The sequence below is a fragment of the Spermophilus citellus genome (assembly GCF_964194105.1).
Source record: "Spermophilus citellus genome assembly, chromosome: 16".
Taxonomy (NCBI): domain Eukaryota; kingdom Metazoa; phylum Chordata; class Mammalia; order Rodentia; family Sciuridae; genus Spermophilus; species Spermophilus citellus.
Genome location: NC_138196.1, coordinates 60125925 through 60148735, shown reverse-complemented (window position 1 = coordinate 60148735; position 22811 = coordinate 60125925). Strand labels below are relative to the sequence as shown.

Sequence of the window (22811 nt, the reverse complement as noted above, 5' to 3'; positions counted from 1 at the left end):
TAAGCAGTGAACTCTGATTCATCACATTTTAATATATTTGTTTTTGTAGTGCAGCTTGGCCAAAGAACTCAGGCTTATCACAGGAATTTCTGTCTCATAGTCAACTGTCTATGATTAGAGGTTTCATGGAAAAACAAAAATTATTAATTGGTTATATCCTTGGGAATTTACATGGATGGTGTTTTCTGAAAACACACTTTATGCACCCTTTCTACACTATCCCCATCTCAGGAACGTTTAACTTTTATTATGTGGCCAATGAAGAAGGTAGACATGGATGACGCCACTTCACACTAGGAATATAAGGCTTATGTAGGATAAACATACATGCATTAACTCTCAATCACTTCTGAGCTGCGATTAAGTAAATGAAATAAACAAAACTTAAAAAGCTATAGCCTTCCCAGAAATACCAACAAAATTGAAGATGACAGCACTTTGACATGGAACAAAACAGCAGGCTTCAATTTTAGAACACTAATTATTTTTTTCTGTACCTAAGACACTTTCATAAACAAAAAGGAACATCTTCATATTCTTAAAACCACCTATCTCAGTCAAAATATTTTGAAAGCTAAATCTTATAATGAAGCCTCATTAGCTTAGGCTTCAATAAGCCAAGAGTGCTTTAGAAGCATTGAGTCAGATCTAATAGAACTCACGCTCTACAGTTATTCTCTGAAAAAATATATCCCCAATGGTAGGACAATGGGTTCAAGAAGGATAGCTTCAATACATAAAATGCAAATTAAAACCATTCTGCACTTGTAAAATGTCCTGGAACACATGGTTGCATGAGTCATGTATACAACTTGCCAATTCTAATAGAATTCCTTCTTAAATCTATACTGATGCTCTTCTTCACTCCTCAAACTTTTCCCTTTGGAGAAGAGTGAGATTATATTGTCCTGACCCATTAATTCTACCACTACCCCCTCACATGCAATGTATACAGAGCCCTATACATGTTTAAGCCACTATGTTGGTTACTGTAATTCTGTGAAAATAAACAAAAAGTATATTTAATACGATGATGCTGCAATTTAGTAAGAGAGAGAAGTACATAAACCATTAAATTATAAAGAAAAATATCTAAATACTTGAGAAGTAGAAGCACACAGAGTAAAGAGTGTAATGAATATTTCAAAAAAATGGTAGAAGGAATATGGAGATATATCTCTCTATCTGTATACATATATTACATATATAATAATATATATTATATATACAAATAGAGATATATAGATAATATGGAGGTTTATAGATAATTGATATAAAGATACAGGTATGGATATAGAGGCTTATAGATAAACATAATGATTGAGACATATCGTGCCTTTGCACCTTATCTTGAAATGATTGATGCCAAACCATATTTTGAAACAAGGAGTTATTCTATCTCACCTCTATCTCCAAGGAGTCTATACCCTATGGAAGAAGACTAACATAAAAACTATTTCATCTTACCTTCCTTTTCCCTGGTTCTTGTTTTTTTTTTTTCCAACACAAACAGCCATCAACATTTGTTTCACTTTATTTCATGCTATATGAGCTGGAAAGATGAATAATGCCACAGTCAAGAAGCACAGAGGCAGTGTTAAGTCACTCCCAATGGAGGCACAGTTCTTCTGTTAATAAAAACATTCTGTAAAAATTGTGCCTTCTTGCCACTGCTTGAAAAGAACACCAGAAATTTCAAAACAAAATGCCAGAGGAGTTTAGCTCACCGTGAAGATTACTTCCATGTAAATATCCTTCTTTTTAATAACGGTTTTTAACCCAGACCAGAGCAACAACAAAGAGCATAATATAAGCCTAGACTTAAAAATCTTTAGAAACTTTTCTTGTTATTTTTGAAAAAAAGTTTCAAGATGAACTCATCTTTCTAAAGAGCATTTTGGATATTATACAGCTTACTTTATGTGGTTCACAAACTAAATTTAGATAATTATACTCAACTCTGAATTTAAGTTTTACAAGAATCTCTTTTTTTTTTTCCTCTCATGGTGAGATTCTTTTGAAAACCTCAAAAGAACTGATGCTTCAGTTTAGTAAGGGAAAGAAATAGATAAATCGTTTTTGAGACTCAAAAGCTGAACCTCATTTTAATCCCTTTGAATTCTTAAGAATAAAAGCTATTCAAATAATTTGAAGACTTCTATCAAGAATCCTGGCACTTTTCCTGCAGATAAAAAGGGCATTCCTTTCTTCCCACATTCCAAACAGTGAAGGCAATGCAACTGTTTCCTAAACATAGATTTTTTTTTCTTCTATGTTAACATTGCATAATTTTACACAATGTTATGGAATAATTGTTAATTGATCAAAAACTATGTAATATAATGCAAGAGCATTACACAGGACATGACATAGATGTACCTATTTAATATTGTGATGGTATTTAGTTCTTCCTAGCTAAAATGTCAGATTCTTGGGACAAGAAAGCATATCTAATTTTAAAAACAGCAAGCAATTGTAGCAATCACAGTCTTTTGGCATGGTAAGTATAATCACCAATATCTGCATCATAGTGAAAATTTACTGAACACTTACATTGAGACAGGCATAACTCTAAAAATTTATTTCTCCTATCTCAATCATTCCTGTCATTCTAGAAAGTAATTATTATTATCATACCCTTTTTAAAGATGAGAAAACTCAAGCTGAGAGGAATGTATATATTTAAAACACTGTTGAGGGGCTAGGGTTGTGGCTCAGTGGTAGAGCGCTCGCCTAGCAAGTGCGAGACACTGAGTTCAATCCTCAGCACCACATAAAAGTAAATAAAATAAAGGTATTGTGTCCAGCTACAACTAAAAAATTTAAATAAATAAATAAACACTATTGAAACCTGAGCTATAGTATTTGAGCTACAGATTCAAATTCCCAGATGTGGTCTAACTTTTTATATTCACAAAGGAATTTTTAGAAATGTTTTAACAATTTCTGTCTCAGGATACAGAAGGGAATAAACAAGTGGTTTGAATTTTATATATATGATTGATGGAAATCTTGATGAATTATTCTTATTTTTCTATATTTTACTATTAGTTGAACATAGGAAATAATGGAACATTTTTTCAAAGTGCTGAGGAGAAACCCTATTAACCTCAAATTCTTTATCTAGTTATATAAATGTGTATATATTATTATTTTTTAAGAATAAAGGTGAAATAAAGATTTTTCAAATAAACAAAAGCTTAAGGACTCCATTCCTAGCAGATCTGTACTATATATCAATGATTCTGCACTAAAAAAAAAATGATTAAATGAAAATCTTCAATTAAATGACATTAAATCTCATGTCTACACAAAGGAATGAAGAGTGTTAGAAATTATGAATACATAGTATATATGCTGTTTTTTGAATGTGTCCCCTCCAAAATTTAAGTGTTGCCAATGTGATAATATTAAAATGTAGTGTCTTTAAAAGGTGATGACATCATAGGGTTCTTTGTTCATGAATCAGATTAAGATCCTTATAAAAGAGGCTTCACATAGCCATTGGCCCTCTTGTCCTTCAGCCTTGTACCTCATGAGGATACAAAGTTCCTCCACTCCATCAAAACAACATCAAGGTACCATCTCAAGATTACTTGAAAGCAACACTCACCAGACCCTGAGCGTCTGGGAGATTGATTTTTGGTCTTCCCAGCCTCCAAAACATGTGAGAAAGTAAATTGCACTCCTTGTAAGTTCCCCAATCTGTGGTACTCTTTTATAGCAATAACAACACAAAAAATTAGAAAATACTAATCACAAAAACAGCAAGTTCACTAAAAATGGACAAAAGGATGGGACACTTCAAATATGTGTGTGTGTGTTTGTGTACACACACACATATATATACACATACACACAATAGTCTCATAAAAAGATGCTCATCCTCTCCAATCTTCAGAGAAATGCAATGAAGATACCACTATAATATATACTCTGAGTATTAAAATTTAAAAATTTATAATACTTCACATTAGAGAAAATATAGAATAATACTAAGTATCATACACTGCTAGTAGGAATGTAAAGTGGTATAATTTTGAAAACAATGTTGCAGTTTCTTACAAAGAAAAACATAACAAACATACGCTTACCACATAATTCAGTAATTATACTCTATGTATTTAGTGAAAAAAATGAAAAGTATGTCTATACAAGGATTTGTATACAATGTTCTTAAAAGTTTTAGACATAGTTGCCCCCGAACAAAAACAACCGAAATGCCCATAAACAATGTAAATCCATATATTGGGATATTAGTCAACATTTAAAAGAAATGGGCTAATAAAACATAGAATAATATGTATGAATCTCAAAGGCTTTATGTTGAGTGAAAAAAACAAGACACAAAAATTTCAACTATTTATATAAAATTCTTCAGTATGCAAAATTAATCTATGGTGGAAAAGCAGATCCCATCCATGATGGTCGGGGCAGGCTAGGGCTGTGTGACTGGCAAAGGGCACAGGAATCTTTCAGAAGAGTGATAATGGTTACTTAGATTTCATATTTGTTGAACTTCATTGACCTATATACTTGAAATAGGTGGATTTTATTGCAGGTAAATTTTTCCTCCATAAATTTGACCATTATGGTTTGGAGTAGTATCCATGAAAAGCTCATGTATTGAAGACTTGGTCCCCAGTGCAACAATGTCCAGAGGTGGGGACATTGTTGGGAATGAACTGGATCATCATCATGAGGACTCTGACCTCATCTGTGTATTAATCCATTGATAGCTGAATGGACTAGTGGGAGGTAATGGAAACTGTAGGCAGGTAGGGCATAATTGGAGGAAATATGTCACTGAGGGCAGGTCTTTGGGGACTATATCTTGTCCCTGGACCCTTAATCTCTGTTTCCTTGCTGCCATTACCTTAACAGCTTTTCTCTACCAAACCCTTCTGCCATGACATTCAGCCTCACCTTAGAGCCAAGGCAGCATCCAACCAACTATGGACTGAAATGTCTGAAATCATGACAAAATAAATCTTTCCTCCTTTAAATTGATGTGTCAGGTATGTTGGTCACAGGAATGCAAAGCTAACACAATTACCATGAGTGATAACTTTGTAGCAGTTACTCTTTGGTAAATCAGTGATTTCTAAATTTTTATAAATGATTACCTAAGAGGAAAGGAATTATATCCATGAATCTAGGAATTTAGGAATGAATCTAAATGAATCTAATGAATCTACACCAAATATTGACTATATGTTAGATAAATAGTGTATATCTTAATTTAAAAGTGAATCATTTAATTAAGCTGCTAAATTCAAGCTGTAATGAACACTATATCACCCAAATCTGAAAACACAGGAGAAATCACATAAACTATATGCTTTTCAATAAATTTCAACAATATAGTTTTCAAAAGGTACTGTTCAAACACTAAAATGTATATTTTTTCAAGGGTACACAGCCATATTTTGTTCTTGGTTCCAAAATTTATGTGATTTTTGAAATTAACTAGCTCAATAAAAATAAACATAAAAGTCAGCTTTCTATAAATGGTTTCAGATATGCTTTAACACAACATCCGAATAGTAAAACCATTCCATATAATTTATTTTTCTTGGATTTATAATTCTAAAGCTAATATTTATGCCTCCAGGCACAATAACAAATTGTCTTGACAATTAAATTGCTTTATTCTATATTACCTTAAAGTATAGTTTCACTTTTGAAAAATTGTTATCTTAAACTAACTAACCCTCTGTATATATCCTTAAAAATAATAATGCTAAAATTAAATTATTGCTTAAATTTCTACATCAGGTTCAAAGGTCACAACCAACTATAAAGTTCTAAAAAGGATACTAAGAACTGTTACTTTAAAAGGAATGATAATCTCTGTCCCATTTAATTACACATGCGTTTCTTGAATACTTGTTTTTTTGTTTTTGTTTTGTTTTGTTTTGTTTTGGTACTAGGGATTTAACCAGGGCCCTTTATCACTGAATCACATCCCCAGCCCATTTTTTTTTTTTATTTTGAGACAGGGTCTCACTAATTTGCTTAGGGTCTTACTAAGTTGCTCAGGCTGGCCTTGAACTTGGCAAACATCCTGCCTCAGCTTCCTGAGTCACTGGGATTATAGGTATGAGCCACCATGCGCAGCCATTTCTTGACTGCGAAGATATCATTGCTAAAATTCCCTCCACAGAGGCAAGACACCTCAGGATGTAGTATTGTCCCTTCTGAGTTCCAATAGCACAATATACTGTTTAGACAGCATGGCTTTTTTTTTTTCTTCTGTCAAAAAGAATAACTTTTTATTCTAGGGAATACTCATCCTGAAGGCAAATTGGAAACCAATGAAGACTCTGCAACCAATGTAACAAGGAAAGAGTTTGCTCCTCTGGGAAAGCAGCTGTCTTTTCAGGGCAATTGCTCAGGCACTGGCAAATCAACAATTCTTTCAAGACAGACCTTAAGTATTTAAACTATTTCAATACACAATTATTAACACATGTAAATTGCAAAAAATAATTGGTTTCAATGTGAAATTTCCATACATGCATTCAACATGCTTTGATTGTATCTACACTCTTACCCTCCTTCTTACATCCCCTTGTCTCCTTGCCTTTCCCTGATAGTCACCCTACTACTTCATGTCATCTTCTTTTCTTCCTATATTCTACTTCTACTTCCTAAATTCTTTTTTTAAAATTTTTTATTGGTTGTTCAAAACATTACATAGTTCTTGATATATCATATTTCACACTTTGATTCAAGTGGGTTATGAACTCCCATTTTTACCCCGTATACAGATTGCAGAGTCACATCAGTTACACTTCCACTGATTTACATATTGACATACTCATGTCTGTTGTATTCTGCTGCCTTTCCTATCCTCTACTATCCCTCCTCCCCTCCCCTCCCCTGCCCTCTTCTCTCTCTACCCCCTCTACTGTAATTCATTTCTCCCCCTTGTATTATTTTTCCCTTTCCCCTCACTTCCTCTTGTATGTAATTTTGTATAACCCTAAGGGTCTCCTTCCATTTCCAAGCAATTTCCCTTCTCTCTCCCTGTCCCTCCCACCTCTCATCCCTGTTTAATGCTAGTCATCTTCTCATGCTCTTTAGACAGCATGGCTTTAAGTCACCATCCTTGAATTACCAAAGCTACTGCTACCCAAAAGCCGCCCCACCTCGCCACCCCTGATCTCCTCCTTGGTAGTTCCCTTAGATATTGAGTTTGGTTGTTTATCCCAGGTCTCATGAATTTCTCACTGGCCTTTGAGTGGTTATTAGGAAAAAGAAGCAGGACACTGCTCAGGGTAACTTATGGCAGTCAAAGGCACAGACCCTCAATATTAAAGTCACCCTCATTAAAGTTACCCTCAAATAATAAAGAACATCTGTCCAACTTGACATTATCTGCTTTCCTACAGCCTCTCCCAAACCATTAAAACCACTGCTAGAACAAAAGAAATACTGAGAGAAATCGAAATTTTAGAAATTTCTGTATTCAATACCAGTACAATAAAAGGAAATATATATGTGTGTGTATATATACATATATATATGTAAAGCTTATAAATAAGAAATAAACATACTTAATACAAGGAATAAAATATGATGAATAAATTTAAAAATTATCATATTCCTGAATTCAAGAACTCATTAATATAAAGATATCATTTCTCAGCTAATTAATATTTCAATTCAATAAAATCCCAGTTAAAACTTTTACAATTTTATAGATTTTAGCCAACTAGAGTGTAGTTACCCTAAGAGCTGGGCTATTGCTCTATTTGTTCCATTCAGCAATACAGCATCTGACAGAAATCTAAGCAGCCAATAGACACTCCATGAGTATTTTATGAATTAATAAATTAAATTAAAATAAATCTTTAAAAAATCTAAGAAAATATATATGAAATATCTCAAAATATTTTTATATGAAAAGATAGCCTAACAAAATATAAAAACAAAAAAATAGAGAAAAAGATTGAAAAAAACCCAGTTTAAAACATCTATAGAGTGAATATACCATGAAGTTTTAAGATAAGCATATTACTAAGAAACTACTTGCTAAATTATATTAGGAAAAGGATTAATATTTAAAATATACATAGAATTCCTAAAAGTAAGTGATAAAAAACAAGTAAATAAAGGATACAGATACAATAAATAAGTCACAGAAAATAGATATAAATATAAATGTCTTAATAATATGTGAAAATTGGACAATCTCAGAATCAAAGAAATTTAAATCAAAAGATACCTTTTTACTATATACCTAGAATTAAGATTCATGATATCATTACTCAACATTCATGATAACATTACTAAACATTCAATATTGCCACAGGCAGAAAAAGCAGAAACCACCATCCACTTTTAATGTAACAAAAAAATGGAAATAGTTTGGGGGGAAGGCAATTTATCAAAATATCAAAATTATAAATGTGCTTGTTCCTTAACTCAGCTATTTCACTTGGTGAATTTGAACTCTGCAGAAATCATTACATGCACTCAAGAAAAACTTAAAGAAATTCAAAACTAAAAAAAAAAAATTATAAAACTTGTATAGTGTGACTCAATTCATATCATGAATATATGGAAATATGCCTGATACATACAAATGGACCTGGTACTCTTCATGACAGTTATCACTTAAACTGTTTAATCAAGGAAGAAACTAGTCAATTAATAATTAGAAATATACCATCAATTATCCAGTATGTTGATAATAGTGATTACCTACTTATTAGGGTTTAAAATGAAGGAGGGAAACTGTTGGGAGATATGAAGGAGACTATAACATTTTACTTTATATATTTATTTTTTTAACAAGTTGCATTTTAAATAACGAATTTAAAGTTAATTTAAATTAGCATCTAAACAAAGAGAATGGCTATTAAGATAACATTAATGTAAAGACACTAAGTTGAAAGCAAAGTCAAGTTAAATGTGTAATCCTGTTGAACAATGAATGAAAAACTGTACCCAAATTGACAAATGCCCTTAGATAGAGCAAAAGCTAAAATCAAATAATGTAAATAGTTTGGCCAATAGGATGACTATCAATCAACTCATTCAATTCTGAAGTGGTTAATCAATCACTTCTATAGATGTGACTTCAAGTGAAACAGCAACATACAGTTTGAGTTTTATCATTCTGTGTTATGCTAATTCTTCATGTTTTTTTATTGAAACAATTTTAATGATTCACTGTCATTAAAATTGTTTTAAAATCTGCTTGTACCTGGGAATCTTCACCTGCTTAAAACTGTCAATTGAAGGTATCTGCGTGGAATTCTAAATTTCAACTTCCCACCTCTGCATTAGAGTTAGAATTCAAAAGAATGCTGAGAAGACCCAATATTGTAGCAAATGAATACTACTCAGCTGCTGCCTGCCAGAGTACCCCGAGGGAGGATAAACAAACGCATGGAGCAATGTTCCTGTCAACAATTTTACTTCTAGAGTATTTGGAACTGTGAATGACTTATTAATCTGTGTTCTTTTTGATGTAAAATCTGTTACCCAAATTAAGGGATTTTCATGTCTCTTAAATCTTTACAGTTGTATTTCATAGAATTATGCTTCCCTGGCTGGTTTACATTTTCTGCCAAGCAAGTTAAAAATACCAAATGAGAAAGCCAATGTCTTCCCCAATAAAAGAGAGCCCACTCTCATCAATTTAAATGGCAATTAAGTAGTCCACTAATTTTAAGTCTATTTAACAATACAATATGCTTGATCTGTATGTCCATAAACTGCAATACTAAGTCTGCCAGATGGAAAAAGTCAGAATAAAATTCACTTGAAGATAAAATTTATTTTGTAATAAAGTGTATCTGAATGGATACTTATCTTAGGTCTAGAACTAGAGTATGATGATTTTAAAGAGGAGCAAAAAGAAAACAAGTCTTGTCTTTGCAGCAGGAATTTTTTTCTTGTTTCTTTTACATTTATCTTCTTAACAGGCAGAACAGCACTTCTAATTTGACAATTCTGGGTTTTCCCAGAAGCACAAATGGTACCTCAGGCCTACATGTATTATTTCTGTGAAAATGCACACATGCCATGAAGATCCGGGGCCAGGCTGGGTAGGAATACAGTAATTTTAGGGTCAGATCCGTGGTAGTTCATTCATTATTCTATAAAAGAAATGAACTTTTATGATTGTGACCAGTTTTATCAGTGAAATTTGAAATGTCTTATAGACTACCCCTTGTGAAATACATAAGAGATTTTAGATTAATGAACTCACAAAAGAACCATGTATTAATTGCTTTTGAAAATATGTGTACCTTCCCATGTCTGCCAGTGTCAGTATGATTCAGGTATATTCTAGAGCAACCTCACAACCTGTAGCAAAAATTACCTTGGGGACTGGGGATGTAACTCAATGACAAAGTACTTGCCTACCATGAGCAAGGCTCTGGGTTCAATCCCCAGCACCTCAAATAAATAAATAAATAAATACCTTGAACAATCGAATAAAAACCTGTGCCTCTAGGTTTAGAAAAAAAAATATGGTAATTCTGTGACGAACAATAATATTTAAGTTTATTATCACTTTCCAAAGGCAGAAATGAAATATAATATATTTTAATTAAGAATCAAATAGCATTTTCACAGTAATAATAAAATTTACATATAAATAACCATGTTCCAAAATCTCTATTGTTGATAATAATTGATATTTTATAATAGCTGCTCAGATACAAAATAATAATGGAAGTGAATGTGTAATACCTATAATGTTTTTTTTCCAATATCTGCCTTAACTAGATCAACATAGGATTATTGATAGAGAGCTAAGAAGCTAAATTTAAATTGGTCTACTGTTCCATCTCATTGTATGACATTGGGAGACATTACCTAGTGTCCCCAGTAAGAGTTTCAAATACATTAAGAAATACTAGGTTGCACTAAGTGATCTATAAGATCCTTTAAAAATTTTAACAAAGGGAATTTTGATATAAGCAGTCCATGGTTTATAACATATGAATGTCAAAGAGTGATTTCTGGTTAATCATTACAGCAATCTAGTAATTTCAGTTTCTAAATGACGAACATCCAATTAGTGTTGTTTTCTGATAAGAAAAAGATCATTAAATGCTTATAATTGCTATTAATATGTTAGGGATTTTACTAATGTTGCCTAATTTGTATTCAACTTTCATATCTTAAAATTTTGTGTATCCATTATTTTAACATCAATCCACTTTAGAGACTTATTTTCATTTTAATAACAAATAACAGATAATAACAGATTTAGAATCATGTACAAATGTCTTTTTCAGACTATGTGGTAATAAAGTGCCAAAAAACAAGTTACAAGCTGTTTGTGGCCTAAGATATGCAAAGAATTAATTTTTGTGCTGGCATATACTGTAATTAGAAATGGTTCTGTGCATCATGATTAAGCCAGTAACTATGGAAACGCTAGCAAGAAAGGATGAGTGCAAAAGGAAAGAGTCTGAATAACTCAAAGAAGCTGTTTTCCATCTATTTATCTTTAAATCTTCGTTACAAACACAACTATCTACAAAATACATATCAATTTTATTCCAATTCCTATCTTTAATTTATAATAGATTAAAAATATATTCCTTAAACACACACACACACACACACACACACACACACACACACAGTATCAGCCAGAACAACTTGGACTGTTATCACATTTAGAGAAATCACATTTAGAAAGCATACAGCTCTTAAAAAAATATTACCAGGGGAACACTGTCACAATATATGCACATCTCCCTTGTTGTCACAGGGCTGCACAAAGAAAATGACAGAGCAGAAAATTCACGGAAATTCACAGAATTTGGAGTCTTAGCTTTTTCATCACACATTTCGGCAAAACTATCTGTTTTATTTGCATTGGGCAACCAATTCACATTAATAGGCCACAAACACAAGTAGAAAAGCCACTAAGCACAACCATGCCCTAATAACATGTTTTACAGAGCATCCATGGCAGTCTTTGAGGGATGTAAATTTAGAAGCCTTCATTTCAGATACCTTGAATCCTTAGGCTTCATGTATACATTTTGGTCTCAAAACCATGAAGTAATATGAGAAGAAATTAAAGCAGTTTCAGAGGAGAACATCAATCAAAACTAATTAAAGGTTTTTAAAGCCTTTTGAGAAGAGGTTATTTCTTTAATCATTATTGAGACTAGAAAAGACTGTGATGAAGTCAGGTGTGTGTGTGTGTGAACAGCAATTATCTCCACAGAGACAAGATAGAAGAACAGAAATTTCAGGGAAAAAAAAGTCTTTAATTTATGGAATACCCTCTGAGCAGATAAAATAAATTGAACACATCACCAAATAAGCTGTGGAATCTAACTGAATTTATTAAATAAGGGAAAAATATCATGTTCTCATTTAGTATAAACAAGGACTCACTAAACACTCTCCCATGTATAAATTGAATGAATCTACAGCAAAGCCTCTGTGTAAAAGATTCCAAAATTTCTACAGACTCTATCTGAATGTAAAGTTGACGATGAATTTTATTTCAAAAATGGAAGAAAAATGAGTCTCAACTAAAATAGGGCAGAAAAAACTCTTCAATATTGTAGTAAGACTATTAAACAATAGATGTGCATTAGTCAATGTTCATATCATCTTCCATTCATATATTCATTGTGCCAACCTACACTGAGCATCGGCCCTGCGTCAAGTACTATTCTAAGTTTGGGGATGCACTCATGAACAAGAGGTATAAGCATGCCTCATGAAGCTTCCATTCTTCTGAGGGACACTTATAGTGAATTAATTAAAAATAAAATTAATGAGATTAAACCCTTATCTCTCAGCATGCACAAAACTCAACTGAAAATGGATCAAGGACTTAGGAATACAACCAGAGACCCTGCATCTTATAGAAGAAAAAATAGGCCCTAATCTCCATCATGTGGGATTAGACCCCAACTTCCTTAATAAGATTCCTGTGGCACAAGAATTAAAATCAAGAATCAATAAATGGGATGGACTCAAACTTAAAAGATTCTTCTCAGCAAAAAAATAATGTGAGGTGATTAGAGAGCCTGCATCTTGGGAATAAATCTTTACCCCTCACACATCAGATAGAGCACTAATCACTAGGGTATATAAAGAACTCAAAAAGCTAAACACCAAAAAAACAAATAACCCAATCAATAAATGGGCCAAGGACCTGAAGAGACACTTCTCAGAAGAGGATGTACAATCAATCAACAAATACATGAAAAAAAAATGTTCATCATCTCTAGCAATTAGAGAAATGCAAATTAAAACCACTCTAAGATTTCATCTCACTCCTGTTAGAATGGCAGCTATTATGCATACAAACAATAAGTGTTGGCAAAGATGTGGGGAAAAAGGTACACTCATACATTGCTGGTGGGACTACAAATTGGTGTAGCCAATATGGAAAGCAGTATGGAGATTTCTTAGAAAACTGGGAATGGAACCACCATTTGACCCAGCTTTCTCTTTCCTCAGTCTATACCCAAAAAACTTAAAAACAGCATACAACAGGGACACAGCCACATCAATGTTTATAGCAGCACAATTCACAATAACTAAACTGTGGAACCAACCTAGATGCCCTTCAATAGATGAATGGATAAAAAAAATGTGGCATATATACCCAATGGAATATTACTAAGCAACAAAAGAAAGTAAAATCATGACATTTGCAGGTAAATGGATGGAGTTAGAGAAGATAATGATAAGTGAAGTTAGCCAATCCTAAAAAAACAAATGCCAAATGTTTTCTTTGATATAAGGAGGCTGATTCATAGTGGGATAGGGAGAGGGAGCATGGGAGGAATAAAGGAACACTAGATAGGGCAGAGGGGTTGGAGGGGAAGGGAGGGGACAGGGGGTAATTAATGATGGTGGAATATGATGGTCATTACTATCCAAAGTACATGTATGAGGACACGAATGGGTGTGAGTATAATATGTATATAACCAGAGATATGAAAAATTGTGCTCTATATATGTAATAAGAATTGTAATGCATTTTGCTATCATATATAAATTTTAAAAATTATACAAAAAATAAATAGATAAATTACATAGCAATTTAGATTGAGATAGGAGTTCTGGAGTAAATAAATGGGTGATGTAGGAGTAAATAAATAGGTGATGTAATGAAGATGAATTTTGCTAGGTTGGTCATGGAAGACCTTTCTGAGAGGTGAGATTTGGAGGTAGATGGTCCCTAGGAGCCAGCAAAGAGATGCAGAATATGCTAAGACAGGGAACAGTAAGAGCAATGTGGAGAGGCATAAAGAAGCAGCTCACAGCACTCTGAACAGGACTAGAAGAGGCAACAGAGGGGATTGACAGCAGATAAGAGTAGGCCTGGTAGGTGTGCCAGGGGTTAAATGGTTTAAGTGTATCTATCTTCCCAACAAATTAAAGTGTTTTTGCCTTTTGGAATTGTTTCTAAGAAGATGCCTTTAAGAAAGATCAAATATGCTTACTCATGCGGAACTTCTGCTTGGCTTCCGATGAGGAAGCCAAGATTAGAGATTACTGCTGTACTGGAAGCCAGCTCAGGAAAGAAAGCAAAATTAAAAAAAAAAAAGCCTGTTTTTGAAAAGTACTTCATGTATATGACAAAATAGAAAGGGTGCAGCTTTATTACTGCTTCTCCCAAATCATATTATTATCTTAATAATCATATCCATTAAAATCCACTGGATACAATAAATGGAGCAAAGAATTCCTTTCTAATTTTCAAAATTTGAGTGCCATTGTGCAACTTTAAAATCCAGATGAATAGCCTCTTTAAAAAAAAACAACAAAAACAACTAATAGCTCCTCAATATTTCAGGTTATTCATTTTTCGATTCTATTTAGCTTATTTTCCATTCGAACATTAAGCATTAGAAAATCTCTATGTGATTTTCACAGCAACCACTAGAGGGAAAACTTCTACTGAAGAAAGTCAAAAAAGTTTACTTATTTCATGTTTCAGGAAATCAAGAATAATGATGTATTCAGGGTCAATTATTTTATTATTATTATTATTATTATTATTATTATTATTATTATTATTATAAAAAGCATATCATAAATCCAATATGCATTTTTAATTATTACTGCTAAAAATTATTAATTATGTTTTCCACAAATGCTTTTAATTTCATTACCTTATTTGTATCTCCAAATAAATGGTTAGAAGAATAGACATTATTGTATTATAGTAATAAAAATTACACATAATTGTATAAAAACACAAATGATTTAATCAAAGGCACCCAACATTTAGATTTCACAGTCAATATTAGAATTGAGGTCTGACTATTTTTTACAAGTACATTATATTTTCTCTTCAAGAAAAAAAATGATGGAAAATCTTTATAGTTTCAAGCTTCTCATGATATTGTAGATTTTTATGAAAATACCTTGAATATATAGACAGATATTATGGAATATTTGGGTACATCAATATGTGAATGAAAAGCAGAGTGAGCAAATGAAATTTTGCTTTTTCTCTACAACACTCTTGTCAACATAGCATCTTACAAAAATGATATTTACTGACTTTCCAATCACATCCCAGGTCAGAGTTAGTAACTGAAGAGGACATCTTAGAGTACTACTTACAGCTTAATAAGCCCTATGGAGAATAGGCCTTTGTGATTTTTTCTTCAGTATCATAGTATCCTCATGATATGGAATGAATGTGTCCCCCGAAATTCATATGTTGAAATTGTCATCTCCCAATGTGATGACATTAGTGTTGAGGGCTTTGGGAGGTATTTAGGACATGAAGGTGTTGTATAGCCTCTCATGCATGGGAGTAGTTCCCCTTTGAGCAGAGATATGATTTTTCTTCCTGCCACAAGAGGATACAATGAGAAGACGACCATCTGTGAAATAAGAGGAAGGCCCTCACCAAGAACCCAACCACAAGGAAACCTTGATCTCAGACTCCCAGACTCCAAAACTGTGCAAAGTAAACATATGTTTAAACCACCAGACTATGGTGTTCTACCACAGCAGTCTAAACAAGGACACCACATCTTACTTCATCTCCTTTAAACTGTCTGACTTTAGAGAACCTAACCTCTGAAACCCTGATTATGCCACCAAATCTTTTACAATGCATTATAAAAATGAGAAATATATAAATATATCATACAGATTAATATAACCACAGAGGAGGGCAGAAATGATCAGTAGAAAAAGAGAAGAATTCCTTTCACAGAACTCTTGAAGCAGTTGCCACAAAGTTCTGCCATAGATCTATGTCCCTTCCAATAAAATAATAATACTGTTTACAATAATAATTACCATCAATCAGTGTTACTCTGGTAAGTAAAGGGCAGTTGTTGAATAAACTTTGGATCCTTGCAGATGATAATTTCCTAAGAACACGAATGCCCTTTTCCTATTCTACCAATGAAGCTGCATTTGGGTGTCTTTGTGAGGGTGATGGAGAGGGGGATCTGGACATCTCTTCTCCCACGGCAAAACTCCCTTCATACTACTAAGGAATTCATAAACAGCTGCTAAATTGAGCAGCTCACTCAAACTTCACATAACCCTAGCATATCATAAAATGATTTCAAAAGAAATGCTCAGAAATATCAAAAGTAATTACCAATGGGTGGTATTAATAAAAATGATTTTGATGTTCTTTTTCATTCTTTTCTGTAATTTCTTATTTGTCTATAATAAAAACATTATGTTTTCATAAAGGGAAAGGTTTTTTATTAAAAGTCAAGTTATATAAATTTCATATCTTATCTATCTTAAAGATATCACTAGCTGTCTTTGGCATATATTTTGTGTCAAAAAGTTTGTCTTCTTAATTAAGAAAATTAATGAAGAGCTGTTTGACTGAATCGTACCTAGCACTCCTTGTTTCTTCTTATCAAGAGCTGACCTCAGAACAAATTCCTTGGAACCAACAAAAAAATGAGGGCGTATTCTCTGGCTGGTTCTCCCACAGTCCTTCAGCAGTTTGACTTTAAATGCATGAAGAAGATAAAGTTGAACTGATAGTCTTTATAGTATCTGTTCATTCTTCACATTTAGTACATTCCTTGAGTATATGTATTGCAAACAGCTTGTTTAAACATTATCTGACTATCTGCATTAAGTTGTTTGGATGATAATCCGTGAAATCAAATAGGAAAAGCACTGGTAGCTTTCTGAGTCTCAAACGGTATGTCCAATGAATTTCACATGAGGGAAAGAAGATAAAATTCTTATTTAGTAGTCAGACAACATATAAGCACCACTGAATGACAAATGACTTAATAAAGAAAAAAGAACTCCATCAGAAAATCTTTTTTTTTTTTGCTGTCATATATAAATTTTATTTTTATTTTTTTTCCATTTTATTTTTTATTGGTTGTTCAAAACATTACAAAGCTCATGACATATCATCTTTCATACATTTGATTCAAGTGGGTTATGAACTCCCATTTTTACCCCAAATACAAGTTGCAGAATCACATCGGTTACACATCCACATTTTTACATAATACCATACTAGTGACTGTTGTATTCTGCTACCTTTCCTATCCCCTACTATCCCCCCTCCCCTTCCCTCTCATCTTCCCTCTCTACCCCATCTGCTTGTTATTCAATTCTCTCCCTTGTTTTTTTTCCCCCTTTCCCCTCACAAACTCTTATATTTAATTTTGTGTAACAATGAGGGTCTCCTTCCATTTCCATACAGTTTCCCCATCAGAAAATCTTAAAAGCACATATTGTATTCACACAAGGATGAACACAAAGTTCACTGTTAAGAAAAGCGATTCATTTGATAATGAATAGCAGCAAGAAAATTCAATACACTTTGAGGAAGTGAATATATTTGCTTTCTACAGTATTGAGATATTTTAAGAGAAGGAACACCCACCCAAATGACACATAAAAAATCATTAAAAAATAAATAAGTAAGCTATGGCATGGTGACACACCTGTAATCCCAGTGTCTTGGGGTCACTGGAGGCTGGGGCAGGAGGATGGAAGTTTGAGACCAGCCTCAGCAACTTAGAAAGGCCCTGTTTCAAAATAAAAAGAGCTGGGGATGTGGTTCAGTGGTTAAGCACCCCAGGTTCAATCCTAAATAAAGAAATAAAATCAGCTGTGACTGGTGAGCTATAACACACATTTATTTTTACTCAAATTTTATTCAAATTATATTAGTGACTTTATAAAAATTTCAATAATTGCAAGTTCCACTGACTCTTAAAATAGAAAGTTGCATGCACATAGCAATATTTCCTACACAAATATAGAGGCAATTCTAAAATATGAAAATAAAAATATACTTGTGCATTATTCCTGACTTAACAAAATGTAAATATTCCAGGTTCAACCACTAGTTTCAAGGAGAGGAATTGCAAAATCATTTCCGGTTATTGAAATGTGTTTCAAAAATGAAAACAAAAAAAGCTCTGGAGAGTTTCATATATACTTTACTCTCAGAAGAACCTAGGACAATCTGCTCCAGTCAACCAACAGAGCAGTGCTATTTTTTGCTATGCCTACGTGCAAAAAGACAAAATACTAATTTTAGGAAAAAAATTATCTTAATAAAATATTTTAAATTGGGCCACAATACTTTTAAATGCCTTGGTTCTTCCTGTCATCTTAAATGATTACTAACAAGACTCTTAATATTCCTGCTAAAATTTCCAACCATAAATTCAGCATTTATTTACAAAGTATCAAAATGTTTACATATGTCATGAAGTAGATTTCTCAAAATGGAAAGGGGTGGAAGGATATTGAATTTTAAAACATGGTATTTTGTAAGACATATCTTCCCCATAATATTTAGAAAGGCTCTTTTGATTGTTTCAGACTTCTGTTACAGTGAATGCCACCGTTCCAAATGGCCACAGGAAAGGATGTTTCCTCTCTTTAACCTAGAATTTACTACTCTTCGTTGTAACACATTAATAAATGTTTGAAAGCCTTGATCTCTCATCCTGCCTATTCCCCCCCCCCATGGGGGGGAAATAATGCCTTCTCTTGATGACTATCTATCTATTAAGGAACCCTGAAATAAGCCATTTTTCTTTATAAATTTTTGTCTGTAGTTTTCAGTGGAAAAACTGAATGAAAGAAACATACATTGTGAATTCCTTGCTCAGTGGAAACAGAATTGAAGGTGGAGATCAAACATTAGAAACAGGTATTGACACTCAGGGTTTCCATACCATCAGGTCCTGAACAGACAGAGAAGTTAATGCAGCAGGCAGAGTGAAAAGAGCACTGGCCTTGGAATCAGGCAGTTCTGGATTGAATCCTCATTCTTCTAGTAACAGAGCAGATGACCTCTTAACCATCTGTGTCCCTAACATCACTGTGGAGAACACCATGTACCTTGGAAGACTGTTCAAACAGTAAGGGATTAGGCATGTAAGTCATCTGAAATATACACACATCATAATAAGTAGCTGATGACAAGTATGAATAGATTGTAACAATTTTCTGGAAAAAAAAAAAAAAACTAGCGCCAATCCCAGAATTATGTACCTTTATATAAATCAAGGCTTTGTCTACAAACATTATTCTATATTTAGAAGACCCAGAAAACTTCTAGTGCTCATTAATGAATTCAGCAAAGCAGCAGGATATAAAATTAACACCCATAAATCAATTGCATTCAGCACATCAGTGATGAATCAACTGAAAAGAGTAATTAAGAAAATTGTCCCATTCACAATAGCCTTGAAAAAAATAAAATATTTGGGAAGGAATTTAACAAAAGCAGTGAAAGACCTTTACAATGAACTATATAGAACACTAAAGAAAGAAATTGAAGAAGACCTTAGAAGAAGGAAAGATCTCCTATGTTCTTGATAAGCAGAATTAATATTGGGATGGTACCAAAAGTGCTGTACAGACTTAATGCAATTCCTATTGAAATTCCAAAGATGGTTTTCATAGAAACAGAAAATTCATTTGGAAAAATAAGAGGTCCAAAACAGCCAAAGTGATCTTTAGTGAGAAAAGTGAAGCAGAAGGCATCACAATGCCAACTTTAAATTACACTAAAGAGTTAGAGTAATAAAAAACATTATGGCATTGGCACCAAAACACACATGAAGGGCAATGGTACAGAACAAAAGACACAGAGATAAACCCACATCAATACAGTTATCTCATACTAGACAAAGGCACCATAAACACACATTGGAGAAAAGACAGCCTCTTTAACAAATGATGCTGGGAAAACTGGAAAATGAAATTATGTAGCAAAATGAAATTAAACCCCTTTCTGTCACGCTGCATAAAACTCAACTCAAAGTGGATCAAAGACTTAGGTGTTAGACCAGAGACCCTGAGCCTACCAGAAGAAAATATAGGCCAAACTCTCCATCATGTTGGCTTAGGAATCAAATTCCTCAACAAGACTCCTAAATTGCAAGGAGTAAAATCAAGAATCATTAAATGAGATGGTATCAAACTAAAAAGCTTCTTCACAGCAAAGGAAGAGTATGAAGACAAAGCCTACAGAATGGGAGAAAATCTTTGCCCCCTGAACCTCAGATAGAGCATTAATCTCCAGGATACGTCAAGAACTCAATAAACAAATAATCCAATTAATAAATGGGTAAAAAAGAACTGTACAGATACTTCACAAAAGAAGAAACACAGCTGGTCAAAAAATATATGAAAAAGTGTTCAACATCTCTAGCAATTAGAGAAATGCAAATGAAAACTATACTGAAATTTCATCTCACTGCAGATAGAATGGCAATTATAAAGAATACAAATAACAATAAATGTTGGTGAGGATGTAGGGGAAAAGGTACACTCGTACATTGCTAGCGGGATTGCAAATTGGTGCAACCACTCTGGAAAGCAGTATGGAGATTCTTCAGAAAACTTGGAACAGAACCACCATTTGACCCAGTTAACTCACTCCTCAGTATATACCCTAAGGACTTAAAATCAGCATACTCTAGTGACACAGCCACATCAATATTTATAGCAGCTCAATTCACAATAGCTAAGCTATGGAACCAACCTTGGTGTCTTAGAACAGATGAATGGATAAAGAAAATGTGGTGCATATATACAATAAAATATTACTCAGCCATAAAAATAATAATGAAATTATGGCATTTGCCAGTAAATGAAGGGAACTGGAGTTTATCATGCTAAATGAAATAAACCAATCCCAAAAGCCAAAGGCTGAGTCTTCTCTCTGAAGTGCAAATGCTAACACACAACAAGGTGGGGAGGAAAAAAAGTTCACTGTATTAAACAAAAGAGAATGAAGGGAAGTGGGGGGAGTGGACTGAGGAAAGACAGTGGAATGAACTGGACATAGCTTCCCTATATTTATATATGAATACATGACCAGTGTAACTCCACATCATGCACAACCACAAGAATGGGACATTACACTCCATGAATGTATAATATGTCAAAATGTACTACACTTTCATGTATGTCTCAAAAGAACAAATAAAAAATAAATACAATCTAAAAAAAAATCAAGGATTCCTCACATTTATATTACTGAGATATTGTATTCCTCTTCATGAAGGGTGTTTTTGAATGAAATTAAGATTTAAATTGGTGAACTCTAAGTAAATAAATTGCCCTCCATGATGTGGGTGGATCTGCACTACTGTATCTCCTGATCTCCAGTTAGCCAGGTCACACTTCAGGTTGAGGACTCACTAGACCCTATAATCATGTGACTCAATTCCTTCTCTCTCGCGCTCTCTCTCTCTCTCTCTCTCTCTCTCTCTCTCTCTCTCTTTCTCTCTCTCACACACACACGCACACACGCACACCACGCACACACACCACGCACACACACACACGCACACTCTATATATATTTCTTTGGAGACCGTGACTAATACAATTATATTTAAGGGCCCAGGTGAGCCAACCATTACTTGAGACATGTAACTAAAACACTCCCTTTCAAAAGCCAAAAATCTCTTCAACTTTCTCTTATGTTGGAAATATTGCAAGTATATAATAGAAACAAATATTTAGGGAAAGACCTGGGGCTGTAGCTCAGTGGTAGAGCACTTGCCTTGCATGCATGAGGCACTGGGTTCCATCCTCAGCACCCCATATAAATAAATTAATAAACATATTGTGTCTATATACAACTAAGAAAATATTTAAAAAAAAATATTTAGGACAAAAGAAACATGTTTCTCAAGGGGGCTCCAATAGAGGTTTATTTCTATGTCCCCAGTACTACAAAGTTAGATGTCCAGGAATCCTAGAACCATGTTCTGAACTGCAGAATGAATTTCTATCATAGATTGTGACATAAGGCAGGGATCATAATATGGATATCCCCAAAGGAATTGGGGTAAGATATAATTCAATTATTTTCCCAGGTCCTCATTGTGACAAGAAACTGATGTCACAGTTACACTGCCTTCTTGGGAAAGGACTATTCTAACAGAAAATTTTTAATTCTTCCATCTAAGCAACATATAATAAAGAATATTAGAAAGCATTAATCCATTCTCCCATTCCACAGATATTTTTGTGCAAATATTTGTATAAGTGCTTTCCCAGAACCCATTAAGTCATACAATAATATAATGAGTCATCCTGTCCACTGAGAAGTCCAGGTCTGCTGTAGTACAATGGCCAAAGAAAACAGAAATCCCCTTGTCATAAGAGTTAAGTAATGGCAAGGTTCTGCTTTGATTCAAGAACACAGTCTGTATTCTAAATAACTACAATCCTAAATTTTATTAAATAATAAAGGATATCAAAGGGCAGGGGAATTTCATTCAACATCAAAGAAGTTCCCAGAATTGTGTACTTTTTGCAGCTGAAAAACCTATAAATATATTCCATTGGAACCTCTGC

General features: G+C 33.5%; 1 protein-coding gene across 4 annotated transcripts in view; it reads right to left on the bottom strand.

The window, feature by feature from the left end:
• The window catches only part of GPM6A (glycoprotein M6A), a 325059-nt gene that overhangs the window by 249145 nt on the left and 53103 nt on the right, over positions 1-22811 (bottom strand). Inside the window, exon 1 of one of the 4 annotated variants that reach the window (XM_081269585.1) lies at positions 1468-1521. The exons of the other annotated variants lie outside the window; for them this stretch is intronic. The gene's annotated coding sequence lies outside the window, so the exon portion shown is untranslated. Of the gene's footprint in view, positions 1-1467; positions 1522-22811 lie in introns of those variants that run through there. 4 annotated transcript variants of the gene reach the window in all.